Raw genomic sequence first — 14,942 nt, forward strand, 5'->3', positions numbered from 1 at the left:
GTAGTGCAGATGATCATGAGCCAGAATCCAGGCATAACTTTTTGGACCCGTTTAGATTAATTGTGCAGATGAACTCCAAGACTGCTGGCTTCTTAGTAGTAGGCTGAAGGACTCCATGGATTTTTATATCCCCTGCAACTACTGTAAAATTAGCCCCTCTGCTTTCACAGACCTGTTTGTCAGCATGGAACTTCCAGCAGTCCAGATGTTCACAGTTGTTTTGGAGACTTACTTTCTTGGGAGCAAGGTGCTTAGCAGGCATTCGTAGTCCACAGGACAGCCTTTCCAGCACAAACCAATACTGACTGATTGCAGTGATAAATGAAAGTTTCCACTCATGCTTTACCTTCTTCTGGAGTTGTTCCTGGTGAGAGGGGAAGAAGAAGAAGAAATCATAACATGAACATCATATTCCACCCTGTGAAAGACTCCAGATACTGACAACTCCCCATAACACCCCCACGACTAACACCAGAATGAAACCATCAACCTCAGGGTCCAGAGGAGCAGGGAAAGGGTAAGCACAACACCAGAGAAAGGAGTAGAAACTCAGTGTGTGTCACAATTTTAATTGTATTATTACTATGATTGCAACTTTTTCTGTTTAAGTACTCTAACTTAATCTCTTATCAGCATCCACTCAAGGTCATTGTTATGTTTGCTAACTTGCTTTTACACCTTTCTCTTTCTTCTTTGGTCTGCTGCTCCAGGTTACATCCAAGTTTACTATATATGGTGCCATTTACTTATGTTAGATACTGTGTTGCCCCTAAAACCAGTGGCAATGGGTCCCCCCCTTTTTTTTTTTTTTTTTTTAAGTGACCATGGGCAAGATGCTTATAGCCCTGGGGTCTCCAGTGCCAGCCTGTGCTCCATCTCTTATCATCCCAGGCCTGTGCTCCTCCATGCCGCGTCCTGTGCCTCCACTTCAAGGCCTCCGCTGTTGTACCAGCCCTGCATTTCTCTACACTGCATCATCATGTCAGAGTCATAAATATCTCATTCTACATAGAATAATGGCTTGTCACTGCTACCTGTATAAAACTCTGGTTGTACCACACAAAGATAAACCCAAGTAAAGCAAATGAGCCATAGACACCTGGTCAATTAGAAATTGCTGTCACAGCTAAGGCAAGTAAAGCAAAGCTGCAGGCAGGTCAAGAAAGTTTCAAACAGAGYAAGTCTGACAAGCTTCAGTCTCAAGGCCTTGCAAACTCAGCACAAAGCTTACAGTCTGTTTCTAGCAATGGCAATACTGGGATGCATGGTTATACCCTTCCAAGGCAACTCCAGTTGCATGTGGACAGTTCTTACCAGTTTATTTTCAAGTCCACCACTGCATGCTAGTCCCAGAAAACAAGTTATCCATTTCAATCCAGTTAGTAATAATACCAGCTGGGGAAACACAGATAGATCTTCCCTGATGGAAATAACCCAGAGTTTTCCATATTCTCCACATTTCTCATTTATTTAATCAGAAAACTTTTTCAAACCTTTGCTTAGGATCAGATATACTTGAGCAGTAATAAGTTTTATATTAAAATCACATGCAGCCTCTAGAGGGACCAATAGGCCAATATTTAGGAGTTAATTTACTGAACTGAAAAGCTGCAAGAGAACAGAGATGTGAATCTCAATAAGCCATGACCTAGAGTAATTATGGCCGAGTTCTTGAGGTACCTAACTCAGTCTGACAGAGTTAAAAGTGGTCACCTATGTACTGTTATAAGTATGTAGATGTCTCTAGAGGGACTGAAATCCACAGCAGAAACGAGGGCCATGCAGAGGTAACAGGAACAATCCCAGGCGCCTGGCGGTCATCTGGCACCAGCATTGCTGCACCACCTGCTCTGCATGCTCCTCCAGGGCAAGCCTTGTTACTGCCTGTGGACAAACATACCCTTTGGSCCTTTCTCATCAGCAAAAGGGAGGAAAAAAAAAAAATCACTTTTGTATCTTACATGTCCAATAAGGAAAAAAAAATACACAGGAGCACCTTGGTGCTTGGATACAATCAGCACCACACAGGTACACACAGAGAAACAGCATCATGACAGACTTGGTCACATTGATGCTGATATTGGAGACAGGAAAGACCTTGTACAGCATTCTGAGTAATAAAGTCCCTCTGCATATTTCCAAGAAAGTTTTATTGTCCTGTGTGCAAATTCAGTTAGCAAGCCGGGGGGGGGGGGGGGGGAGAAAAAGAAAACAACAACAACAAAAAAACAGGCTCAGCTTATTAACAGCTAACACAACCCCCTGAACTCCCACACTTGTACTTTGTGCTCCAATACCACTAACCGGGGAATACTTAGAGATTCTCATGAGATACACTGGATACTTATCAAGGGTTTGTTCATAAAAGAAAATTCCTCTTCCAGTTGGAATGATACTTTTATGGTCACAACTGCGCTTATAAAAAATCGTAACAGTAACTTCCCCAGGTGCCCCCCAGCTGGACTTTTGCATGAAAGCAAAAATTTAGATATCTACTTGTTTTATGTACCCGCCTTGTGTAATTCCTGAAGGACTGAAGATGGGAGGCTGGATTTAAAAGAGTCCCTATTGCAAAGGTGTAAAGCCATACACAAATTATCCTTTCACAGAATCCATTAAGAGAATTTTTTTCAAAACATTTAAAAGACTGTGCTAATGTTAACAGCTACACTCTTAGGGCATTTGAAGAAGCTTAGTTTATAAGCTGTATCTTTTGAAGAAGATGCACAGTATCAGTGCTGCTTTACTGATGAATTCATCTAAAACTTCAATATACATCTGCCCCTTCCTCTCTTCTACACCCAAAACCTCCTTGCCAGAGTTTGATGCTTTAAATTGAGGCTGGCTGTAGAAAAAGAGGGAAGAAAAACAAAGCAAAATAACAAAACAAAAAACCCACAACATTTGTGTTTGGCTGTAAATAACTTTCTAGTAAGGAAGCAGGGGGGAGGGGGTGGGGATAAATCTATCTATCACTGGAGTCCTGAGTCTTCCAAAGCCTTTCACAATCCCCTTCACTCTCCCATCCAGAAAAAGCCATTTCTCTGGCACATTACTGCAACGCACTGTGAAGTATAGTGACTTTGTTCACAGCAGCACAGAGGTGCTCAGGGCATAGCACCAGTCAAGACAAGGTAGTTCAAGGATGACTTATCAAGGTAGTTGCTGGCCCAGCTATCCCAGGTGCTATCACCAAGTTACCTCTGCAGCCAAGAGCTAGTAGAGATTGACTGTCCCTGTCCCTAGCAGCCCACAGGACTGGGCGAAGTCTTAGGCAGCAGTAATACACGAACCCAGCTTGAGTTAAAGCATGTTAGACCTTTGACATTGGGTGGTAATGCCACACAGAGCAGCACAGATTTTTGAAGACCCATTTCTGTCCATAATGGGTCCAGGCAATGGTTGGCCTGTCATCTGGGGGCTTGTATGCTGCAGATTTTCACCTACTGCTGACCTTGCCACAGTTCCTGTTCCACCGCTCCCAACCCATATCTCACCTGCTCTAGGCTAGTCCATGCTAACACACATTTGCTGGCACACGTAGAATTAACAAGGTGCATAATCTGCATTACAAGACAATTCTATTTATCTCAATAAAGTTAAGAATATTGCTTTTTTCTAAGCAAGCAAAAGTCCTGGGAAGGAGGGTGCTGCAAGAATGATGCAAACATGCGAACGTGTCCTCAAGATTTATGGCTTGCCAACAAAAAAGTAGAGTCAGATTGTGTGCAATATCAGTTGGAAGTCAAATGTCCAAGGGAGCATTCGGAAGGGTAGTTTCTGATAGAAATGGGTTACTATTGCAGAAAGACTGGACTTTATACTTTATTTATACTTTATGTAAATAAAGCAGAAGGCTCCAGGGTGACTCTGCACCTTTGAAAAGGGTGTCACCTGACTGTACTTCTGTTTTGTGAGAGAAATATTAAGTTCATCTGTTAGATCTGTGAACATGAGTATTTAGAAAAATCCTTTCCTATTCAAATACCATAGGAGAGAGGGCCACAATCCTTGTCAAATATTAGTATACAGGAGTTAGAAGGCAAATTCTGGAGCTGAATGTCCAGCTTCATTAAAAAATTAATTTTTAATTTTTTTCCCCCCTCCACAGGAAGGCAACACTCAGGTAGTTATTTTAACAATTCATAATTGTACCATTTTCACTCCAGCCTTTTCCTGCCTCACAAATTGGAATTTAGACATCTAATTTTTGTCAATGTCTGCAGTTCTAAGCCCCCAAACACATCTGAAAAAAAATCTGTCCTTACTTTTGCCTAAGTTGTTTCAGCACCCTTTAAAACTCAGCTAAGAACTAGCAATAAAGAACTCATTGAAACTCAGATTTGTGGTACATCCTTTTTTGATTTACTTCCATTACAGCTTTTAGCTGCTATAAATGCTCAAGGTCATCTATGATTAGGTGCCTAGCATGTCCATGAACTTGCTACTCTACTGCTGCTTCTGGATATTGGTGCATACAAGTAGTACACCTATTGCCCCAATAGATAAAAAGACAGTAGCATATTTACCCAGCTCTTTTTAAGATAACAATGTGACTGTAGGACTTCCTCAGGATGGTGCAGCATTCAATAGCCTCCTTAGTCTGAAAGGGGTTCGTGTCAATGTCTCTCACGTCACAGAAAACTGCCCTAGCCCTTCAAATTGAGTCAGAAAAAGGGGAAGGTCTTGTCAACATCTGCTACTGTGCTTGAGCCACAAGAGATAAAAGGTAGCTTGACTTCATAGCATGTCTGGTCCTTCAGCATCTTCAGAACTTATTTTGCATTCCAGTGCTATTCTAGACTAGAGTCAGTGTTTTGGGCACTGCTGGTATGCACAAATATTTTCTCAGTTGCCACCTAGTCCTGTGAAAACCCCTAGAGGGCCAAAATTTCCACCAGCAGCCATGTGCTTGATGAAACCAGAGGGCTGTGTGAGGTGGCCCAGACACAGCATCCACCTCACTCACGGCCCCAGCAGGCTTCTTCCCCATCTTCCTTGCTAGCAGGGTCCAATCTGGAACACATGAACAAAGTGCATGTAATGCTCTTTCTGAAAGATAAGCAGGAAAAAGCACCCGCCACCTGCCTTTTATGTCAATAACTCATAGGTCAAAAATTCAAGTTCCTTTTCTACCTGGAGCTTTTGAGCTGGCCCTGTGCTGGAGGTAGCCAGGCTAGCCCACAGTAAGATCAAGTCCTGGTCATCAAATCACCATCATCATGGAGCTAACTACCCATGGATATGATATTGCCACACAGCATGTGTACTATACCACTTCTGGCTCTGGAACTACTTGTTCAGCACTAGACTGGGGACCTCAGCATTGCACTGCATTATCTTTTGCAGGCACCCTGTTATCCTCTCTGATGGGGGGCTTCCCAAGCCACATGACACACCTCTCAGCTGCCTAACTCTCCTTCCTTTACACAAGGGAGCTCAGGTGCCTGAAGACAGGTAGTGCAATGCCAAATATTGTGGTGCTTCAGTTTCCTTTCCAGGACAGGAATTCTGTCACTCAAGACAAAGCAAAACAGGTGGAATTTCTGCAATATTAAACTCCATATTGCCTTGCAAACTTTAATTAATCACAGCATAGTGTTTAAACCCATTTTATAACTCCAATCCACCATATTGCATGCATTTTAAATGAGAACTCTTCCAGGTAATAAATAACACGTTATGATCTTCGAGCATATCAAGACCTTTGTTACCATCCTCTTTTCCTCACATTCATCTTTGCATAATGTTTAAGACACTAGCATTGTTTAATGCATATCAGATTTTCCAGTGGTTCAGCCAGAAACTAATCTTCTATCAGCCAGAACCCTTTTTCCATTTACTCTTATCACTGTTATCCAGCAGTTTTTCTTGTCTGCCTACGAGCTGCTGCAACTGGCAGCAGTTTCCTCAAGCAACCCTGCCAGCAGTAAGTCCTGTGTGGCACTACCAGAGCCCAATGCATCTTGAGCTCCACCCAAGTAGAGAAATGATAAACTGGATTTTAAAGACTGCTTTGCAACACCCATTAAGGACTCTCATATCTATTTGAGATCATTGGAAGAGCAAGCACTCCCTGTTAACCATCAACAAAAAATAATTTGATGCTAAATAAGCCCAACCGTGTTCCCCACAGGCTATAACTATCTTCTTATGCTCTCCTACCACTTTGTGTCACAAAAGGCTGAGAAAACCACATCCTTTTAAGTGTTTTATCACACGATATAACTACAAGGCTCGTTCAATTTCCAATGCTTCTTGTGGTCTTGGAGCTCTAGGTTACACAGGTTTGGTTCAGATCAACTCTTCTGGCACAGCATGATCCAGGCCTGTTGGAAATATGCTGGGCCTCTGCCAGTTTTAGTTGATGGTCTTGAGTGAAGACAACAAGAAGYTAAGGAATGGACATTGCTCTGCTTCCAGGCAATTATTTGGGTAGAATTTCCTCACAGCTTTCCCCATGGGCTTTTCCTTCCCATACTGCCTTGTTCCACAATGGAAAGGGCTATTGCCAGGTGGATATTGATTATATTGATAGCACAAATCTGCAAGGCCAAACAGAATTTCCTCTTTGAACTTCAGCTGGCTTTTCTGCAGGATGCCAACCAGATGGACAGGAGTTGTATCCCCAGCCTGTCTCCTTAACCAGCTCCCCCTTCTTCATGGGGAAGCCTCCTAGCTCAAGGGCTGCCATGCAGAGTTGCACTCTTTGCACCCAGGCACCCCAACCCTTGGGGGCAGGCATGATCTCCAGCAATGGGACAGCAGAGGTACCCAGGGCAGCAGGACCTTCTTCAAAGTTCAGTGTTTAACAGACAAACCACCAGGAGCACACAAAGCCTTAGGTAACCTACTGCTTTACTTATTACTGAGCACAGTTTTGATTAGAAGCTTAGACTCCATGAGTGCAGCTGACAAAGTATTATTCTTGCTGTAGAAACAAGCCCTAATAAGTCCTAACAACTGCAGCTTTTCTCCAGGGTCTGTCATATGTAACTTCTCATACTTAGATTCCCAACAGGTGGAGAAGTTCAGAGAGATCAATTAAAAAAAAAAATCCAAACATAAAACCACCAAAGCCTTTCTGTGCAGGAAGTAATCCCTGCATTCAAATTCCAGTGTAGCTCTCTCTCCTCCAGACTTTTTCCCCAGACAGAAGTCAGAAGCTGCTGCTGTTAAATTCCCATGTAGCCAGGTCTCTGAACAAGGTTTCTGCCCACAGTCTTCTACTGCCAGGTGCTTTCAGGATGAGCAGCTATGCTCTGCCTGAGCACCCCCTTCCTCTGCTCAAACATCTCTGTTCTCAGTGATCACCCCCTGTTCCTTACCCTTCCTACCCCTGCTTTCTCTGGTTTCATAGGGAAGGCATAACAAGGGTCTGCCCTTGTACTAACTTGCCCTCTTCTTTTCCACTCTCCTTCACCTTATCCTGAAAGGAATAAGTTCCTCAGCAAATAAAGTGAACTACTCCCTCTGAATGACAGCTCTAACTCAGCCCCAGACTTGTCTCCTTGCATCCCAGCAAGGTCTCTCCAGTTCACCTCCTTGTGGCTGACCAGCTGTGAGCTCAGGCTGCTACAACCACTGCTCACTCCTTGCCACTTCTTCTCCTGACCATCCTGCCTTGTCTTGCTCATCACCCAGGCACTGCATTCAACTCATATCTCTTTGCCCAGATCCTCCACCTACTTCTCTAAAAATACGGCTCTTCTATCTATTCCCAGATAAGAGTCTCAGTATCTCAGTTACTGCAACATTATTTTGGTTAAGCACATACCTGCTGATGGCTATCCACATTTTGTGGATCTTTTCCACACCAAAAGAGGTGTAAGCTTTCTTCAAAAAGCCAGTCATTCTGTTCTGTGTTCAGACACACCTGAAGCACAAAGATCTGGTCCATCACTCCCAAACACTACAGCAATAACAAGTAATAAGTACATATAAGTATCTCCTGCCCTAATTAAAAAAAAGGAGGGGGGGCATAGCTTCCAGGGAGGGAACAGTCTTAGCTAGTGCTTAATCATCATATCCACTACAGAATTACCTGCTGGCACTACAAGACTTGGTTGTACATCACTCCTTAGCAGGAATTAGCTTACAGCCTCATGAGGGAAGGAGGGGAGACATGGACAAATAACTCTCCTGCAATAAAACCATGGAGAAGACACTAACAGATGATATCTTTAGAACACTGCTGATATGCCTGAGCAAAAGCACACTCCCTTCCCCCACAGCTCACCTGTCTCAAGGCACAGAAATACTCACTTTAGATAGAAACCTCATTCCCTACTGCTCTAGTACAATTGACTCAGACCAACTAACTGGTGCTAAAAGATCAAAAACAAAAAACAACCAAACATTTACCCCTCCATTAAACACATATCCCTAAGACTACCTCTGCCTACCATCAGCTAATCTCCAGGAGCTTAAATACATAACAGTTTCTGGCTCATACCCTTAAAGCAGAAGCTGGCTCCCCATGGGGAGCTTTTCATCTTTTTCAGCTGCTTCCAATCACTCCTTTTTGCTATTAAAGCATCACTAACTGTGCCTCAGGTGTTTAATAGTTTACCTGTTTGAGATTTTCTATCTTGCTAGGGCAGTGTTTCTCATCCTTTAAATCTGAAGGTCTACTTAAAACTTTGGGGGAAAAAAATTTCCTCAGCCTATCTTGAGCAGCATTCATTTGTAATCTAATAAATGTAAGGCAAAATTTTAAGTGTTAATTTACTATTTTCATTTCCACTTCATTTGTTTACTTGCATGTGTGTAAATACATGTGGATGTTTAAAAAAAAGATTTACAGTGGTTTCTGATGTCTTACAGAGCACCAGTTACCCTACTAGCCATTTGTAGACCTAAGACTAAGACATGCCTATCACACAACATGCAAATACAGGCATAGGCACGCTTTCAAAAATGTGTCCTATAAAGCTTTGTCTAATGCCTGTTCCTGAGGTGAGCGATGCACCTGCCCAGGTGAGGCAGTTTTAAATTCTTTTGGGATTTGTATCTGGGAGAATTGCCATGACATCAGCAATGTCAGATGGTGCTGAAATGGGCCTCCTACTGGTCAGATAGGAAATTCATTGGAAGCACTGTGATATTTTCCATTAACCACAGCAGGCACCTTGTTGAAGATGCTATGTATATGCTGAAGAAATTTTGCTGTCCAGTCTTCCTTATCATTTTTGAATAGGTTTGTAATAATGCTAAATTTGATGTGATAGCGCTAAGTGTTCAGTCTCTAGTGAGGAGCTAGGCATTCCACAAAACTGATCTATCTGACATTTCTTGAGGTAAAACAAATCAGCTTTAATTTGTTTTGACCTCTTTCTCTTTTCCAATATGGTTACTCTGGAGAGGAAATTCTTTCCTGAAAAGCAAAATACTGTTATTGTAAAATACAGTTGCTTCCTCACATACCATGTGGTTTTCATGTCACTAATGGAGAATGGTTCTAACAGCTGTTTGTGCTTAAATCTTCTTTGTAGCATTGCAATAATGGAGAGCAGAATCTGGCCCAGTATAACAATTTAAGGAACCTGGAATCAATCTTGCAAACAGCACTTTTGCCAATAATTGCATGTTTACAATGATCAGTAAAGCATTTGGGTATAGTGCCACCTTTTAAAAATGGCAAGAGGAAGAAAAATCTACCCTAGACATTAGTAAGTTATTTTACACTGATAATACGTCGGACCAGAATGTAAACTGCTCTTTCTGCTTTGGTGTCAAAATCCATGCTGCTAAAAAAAGGAAATCAAAGCATGACACATGAATGGCAATCCAGACTAAACAGACTAAACCTCCTTTCTGGGTTGTAGATCAACCCTGCACCCTGCAAAACCCCTTTCAGACACGAATGCCAAATCCAAAATACTAATAGGGAGACAAGGTCTCATGCAAGACCAAGTATTGAAAGTGTGTGGAAGCCACAGCCATTTTAGTGGTTCAACGAGTGAAAAATCTGGGGAGACAAAAACATGGGATACTGGTGGCTTTTCTTCTTGAACGTGCAAACAAGGAGAGCATGTTTTGCCCCTGAGCGGAGGGTAGCCCTGGCGGAGCTTGCGGCGCTCGTCGTGGTCAGCGTTTTACTGCAGGCTGAACAGAAAGGGGCATTCTGCTTATTTTAGGTACAGTAGCACTTGCCACATTTATTTTTTGAGGGCACGAGAATAGTGTTTAACCAGGCAACCGTCCCTGACAGTGGAGCGTGGATCAAGTCCGAGCTTCCCGGGTCGCCTCTGCCCCAGCTGCTGCAGCTCCTCGCTGGGCGCCGGCACCTGCAGGCCGCTCGTACTCGCTGCCTCCGGGCCCCCAGCGCTCTCTTACGCCGGCCGCCCTTCCCGCAGGCCCCACCTGCTTCCCGGCAGCGTGATCGGTTGTGAACGCGTATTCTGCCTCTTTGGGAAGCATTTTCCCCCAAATTTCCAGGCAGCAGAGAGCCGCCCAGGCCGCTCCCCACAGCGGGGGCTCCCACAGCGCAGGCCCGATGCACCCAGGGCCTGCGGGGCCGGGCCAGGCCTCGCCGCCAGGTCCCGTCCCAGCGCCCCGCCAGGGAGCAGCGCGGCCGGGGGCGGCCCCAGCCCCAGGCGTCGGGCACCGCCACAGGGACTGGACGGGCCTTGCCACCAGGGCCCATCCCACCACCCTGCCAGGGAGCAGCTGTAACTGTTTATTTTAATTCTACTTGAGGATATTCAAGGAGATTAAGATTTCTCAGCAAAGCCATGTTCTAGCAAGATTTTGCTTTGCTTTAGTACTAAAGAACCGGCCACGCGAGGCGAAATGAACATGGAAAGAGCCCAGAAGAGGGTGTCTGGCTGACACATTCGGCCATATCTCCCAATTCCTTGTTACTCTTAGAAATGCCCTCAGGTATACCAGGAATTATGGTTTGCCTTTGTGGATGCTCCAGCCAGGTCATCCTTCCAGCTCTTCTCAGTCGAGCTTTTTTCCCAGACTGGCTTTTATGGTGTTATCTATAGTGTCCTCACAGTAAGATTTTTCACTGGCTGAACTTCTCATTAATTACTTTTATTCAAAAGTTTACCCTGTGGTGTAGTCTGAAACATATTATTAATTAACAGTGCCACTGGCTGAATAAATGTAGCTTCAACCTTTCCTCCAGGTACAGGTTCTTCCCCTGCGAGGTACTGTTGCGTGATAAGCTGGTTTCTCCAAAGCTTTACATGAAACCAGTGTATGCTATAATTCATTTCTGTCACCTGTTACACATCTGAAACACCTTAACAGCTTTAAAAGTTACCTCTCAGGGCTTATACCTCTCTGACTCATATCGGGAAGAGGTAGGTGAATATGACTCGCTAGTTTTACTAACAGACCAGGAGTGTTGGTGCTGCTCTCGGACARCATCCATATCCATCACAGGACAAATAGCTGACAGCTAGATTGATAATCTCTTCCATAGGTCTGTCCAGTATGTTTTTCATCCTCCAGAAGCATATTAAGATGTTTTACCTGTTAAAGGGTCTTTCAATGAGAATGCAAACCCTGTGGTCACCCAGGATAGCTACCTAGCCTCAGCTGAATCCCAGAGCACTGAGTTTTGCTAACCAGGTTGAGTCAATAAAATGAATGTGACTCTACCAATGTGCACTGCTTGCAGCCAGCACCAGCAACACCCCTCTGTGTGTCTGTACCTGAGGAGAGAGGGCCCAGCTGTCACGCTGCAGAGGGAGAAGGGCCCCTCCATCACTCGCCAAGCAGCGCCCAAGACCAAGCCCCATGCGGGGGGGGGCTCCAAACACCAGGTTGCTTTCTCTTCTCACCCACCACAGCAAATGCTTTGGGCTCGGCTGTTGAGACTGTGACTGCACTGCCGGTGGTCTCCTATCTGACCAGGAGGTGCGGACCGGAAGTGCTCCATCACACCTGTGACCATGAGGTATCTGGAGAAGGATTACCAGCTTCATATGCCTGGGCTTACAATGCCTCACTGTGCTCACTAGGTATTTGTTTTACCCCAAAAGAATTTAAATAGATTCCCTTCCCTGCATGTCAGTCTAGTGTTGAAATTGCTGGTGAAGAATCCAAAGTGATCTCTGCCTGCTCTGAAGTATGTGCAGTCGTGCAATCATGAGGTCAGACCTTTGGGTCAAAACCCTTGTGGAAAAAGAGGGGGAAGAGCTGTCCCAAGCAGACAGGACTGAAAGCAAAGATGGGAGCCCACCTGAGCTACAATGAATGACTTGATTTTTTTTGCTGCTCCTTTCCTTTTTCCCCTTTCTATGAGGAAGGTGTCAGCTCCAAGGACAGTGAGAACATGCCCAGCATGGCAGAAGGAGGCAACCAGGCTAAGCAGGCCTCCACAGGACACTTAGACCTCTTGAGTTTCTTCCAACTGCTAGTACAAAACCCCGCAACTGAGGCCCAAGCTAGGGTCCAGGTTGTCTTGCCAGGTTGTGAAGTTTGGAGACAGCTGAGCCCATGTCTCCCTGAATGGTTCCTTTGGCTGCCAAGCCCCACACTGGTGGGTCATAGGCTGAGCCACCCAGCTGTGTCTGACACCTTAAATAACTCAGCTGGAGAAGAACTGGAGATGGCCCCCCACACTTCAGCATGGGGCCAGCAGGAGRGCATGTGGTGAGAACCACCCCATGAGATTCGCACTCAGTGAGTGAGATGTGGCAGGTCTGGACTTAGCGCCAGCTGGTGTTCGAGAGATTTCATTTCTGTCTGTGGCCTTTTGTGGTTGGCATTCAGTTGCTGCTGTTTTCATCGGAAATACTCCTTGCTCCAAACCTGTCCTCCAGCAAGACCTGAAGGATGCTCTATGCTTAGCTGTTAGGAGTCATTGTATGCTTCATGCTCTGCTGGCAAGTGTTTGAGATCCTGCTCTAGCACTGACTCAGGATAACAGCCATCTTTGAGGAAGATAAGGAAAGAAATCACTCATGATATTAATAGGTACATTTAAAAATATCTTTTCAGGCAATATAACAGCTGGAAGCAACAAGCAAGACTTGATACCATATTTTTGTATTATATATCAACACCAAGGCTACTGGTAGTCATTTAAGATCCAGTGCCTGAGGCCATAGCATTAGTCAGTTAAAACAGGGCCTAATGCTACCCTAGTTTACACATGCACAAATTTTCCTAATGTCAATTATGGTTGCATGTTGCCTAACCAAGGACAGCATTTGGTGCATAAATTGTTTGCATGTCCTGTAATTTATGCTTTTTGCGTTGTGTAAAAAAGCCAGGCAACTATGTTGTTAGTTGCAAAACATCTTCTCCTGTAATTACCTTGACTGTTTATGCCACAGTAATGTTTACTTAGACATTGAGCAGTGTAAAAACATTGATACGCCCAAAAAGTGTAAATGGCAATTAGGAAATTTCATCAGGTGCTGAGTAAGATGGAACGTTTGTGACATTTTAATATTAGCCTTTGTTCTGTTTCTCTGTCTTGTTGAAATACTTAGATGTCATTTGTTATGGGAAATCTGTTTAGGGGCAGCTCAATAAAATCAGTATAATTACTGTGCAATATATAAAGTAAACAGCCCTCAAATGAATGATACTTTTCCTTTGTAGTAAAATGTATTAAAAGGAATAAGACCTACAGAATATTCACCGTAAAAATATTATAACTAGGTTGACACATAGAGGACCATGCCTTCGGCATGTGGCAATACCAGGAATAGCCACTAGCTAGAGAAAAACTGTCTGAACACAGATAAAGCACTTGCRTGGAAGCACAGCCTATGGAAACTGTATAGCTGAAGTGTGGCCTGGCATTCTATGCTACTTTTATAGTGTATATTATTTTTGTTGTGCAGCTTTTGAAGTAGTGGATTTTTGCTCAGTACCGTTCACTATTTATTTTTAACTGATAGGATCAGATTCTTTGCTGTTGTGCACTGGTTAAGCTATTACCAGTGGTAGCATACCAGCCTGCACCCACAGATAATTTCATAGTATATTTGCAGGATGTTGCCTATAATGGTTGTCCAAAAAGTTGTTCCACAATTGGATCCTTTTTCTTGACAATGTTTGTCTTAGGATCTCTGATTTACTTTACCAAAAGAGCTCTGCAGAGCTAGATCCCTAGAACAGCATATATTAATCATCAGCTTGAAAACAGACCCAAAGCATTGAACTTGCAACAGATGTGGTATGGATGACTAAGAAAAGACCTATACATGGGGGATATGAAGCCAGAATTCTTTTTGTTGTTGTCATATTTAGGTGTAGGTATGGTAAGCTATAGTACTCCCATTTGGAAAAGACAAGAACGCTGCCTGAGGAAGAGGAGAGGCTTCTTAAAAGGCCAGAGAAGGAAAGAAGTTCGTTTATTTAGTGTCATTGACTCTACATGTTTATTTACATCACCATGAATAACATGGAGCTAATGGAAGGGACCGGGGAAGAGGGGGACTGTAATGTCCTTTTCAGTGTATTTTTCCTTCTGCCATTCTCACTTCTTTTCCTGATGGACTGTGTTTGAACAAGCTGCTTTTCTTCAAGGAGTGGTCTCCAACCCACCACATGGTCCTCTGGCAGGCTTCAGAGCGCCACAGAGGCACCCCGCTGCCAGCAAGGGCTGCAGCTTCTCACCGTGCACTTGGTGGGTCTCACAGCCTTGCTGGGGCAGGTGGAAAAGGCTGTGGCCCTGGGCGACTCCTTAGGGCTTTCACAGCTCCTTCTGGTGGAACCACTAACACATGCTGTCTTCAGCCATCTAGCGATGGTGTCTATCTATCTCAGCTGCAGTGAGTGCGAAAGCATAAAAATAGTTTGGTCCAATATGGCACTTTTGTCTTGTCATCTCTATTCATGATTGCATTTTTCAGGGAAGTATGATGAGCATTTCCCCCAGCCACTAGTGCCTAGGTTCAACATCTGAACCACCTGCTTTGGACTCTGGAGTCACAACATGAAACAAGCGTATCGTGGTAATTTGCTGT

This window comes from Apteryx rowi, unplaced genomic scaffold (genome assembly GCF_003343035.1).
Source record: "Apteryx rowi isolate R43461 unplaced genomic scaffold, aptRow1 scaffold_321, whole genome shotgun sequence".
Lineage (NCBI taxonomy): Eukaryota > Metazoa > Chordata > Aves > Apterygiformes > Apterygidae > Apteryx > Apteryx rowi.